This window comes from Asparagus officinalis, chromosome 3 (assembly GCF_001876935.1).
Source record: "Asparagus officinalis chromosome 3, Aspof.V1, whole genome shotgun sequence".
NCBI lineage: Eukaryota > Viridiplantae > Streptophyta > Magnoliopsida > Asparagales > Asparagaceae > Asparagus > Asparagus officinalis.
In genome coordinates this window covers 111,361,491-111,362,302 of record NC_033796.1, presented here as the reverse complement: position 1 = coordinate 111,362,302, position 812 = coordinate 111,361,491, and the positions used below count along the sequence as shown (strand labels likewise).

The following is an 812-nucleotide window of genomic DNA, read 5'->3' as shown; positions in this document are numbered from 1 at the left end:
CCAGAAGCGCAGCGCCGCCCTCCTCGCCCTCGACGCCGCCCCTCGGTCCATCCTCGCACTGTTCTCGGATCCTAATGTTGTAAGTGAGCTACCGTTTTTTTTATTTTTTTAAAAAGAATTCGAAAATATACAAGTACATAATAATTATCACTCAGAACGCAAATGTACCAACTTGTTGAATTTTGCCATTTTTCTATATATCAACAAATTAAATGCTGATCATAAATTTGATTAATTAGGTGGGAAAAAAAGAAGAGGCCAAGCGGTGTGACGGTGGGAGCAACAAGCGCAAGCGAGGGTGGGAGTCGGATGATGAAGGAGATGGCACCCTGGAGCTCTTCCCTTTGCGTCCGGAGAGGGATTAGTTAGTTAATCCTCTTAATTAATTGTGTCCTTTTTAATTACTTTTTATTTTTGACTAGTTGAGGGGAGATGAGCTAGAGTTGAGTTGAGTTGATGATTCACTATTGATTTGTGTATTTATTATGTTATTTTTCCCCCCTGCTCGCCTGTAGCTTGATTGATCCTTGTCGCTTTGTACTGTGTTATTAGATCTTTTCGTCAGAGGTAGTGGTGGAAGAGCATGCTTGCTTAGGTTTGCTCTTTTCCAATACCCTAAACGGCCATCACCTTTTCCCCCCTTTCATATATAGCCCCCACTGCGCATGAAAATGCCCCAACCAGCTTTTAGAAATCCTTCAATGCCTCCACCTATAAACTGTACTTTTTATATATTGGGGATATTGCGAGAAGATCAAAGTAGAAATCAAAATCACTAAGCAAGAAAACTAATTTACCAAAAAAAAAAAATC

The 812-nt window shown here is 40.5% G+C and overlaps 1 long non-coding RNA gene across 1 annotated transcript; it reads left to right on the top strand.

Annotated features, from left to right (window-relative positions):
- Window positions 1-498, top strand: LOC109832460. Its single transcript, XR_002244781.1, has 2 exons — window positions 1-79; window positions 240-498. It is a non-coding gene; the product is annotated as an uncharacterized LOC109832460 (long non-coding RNA).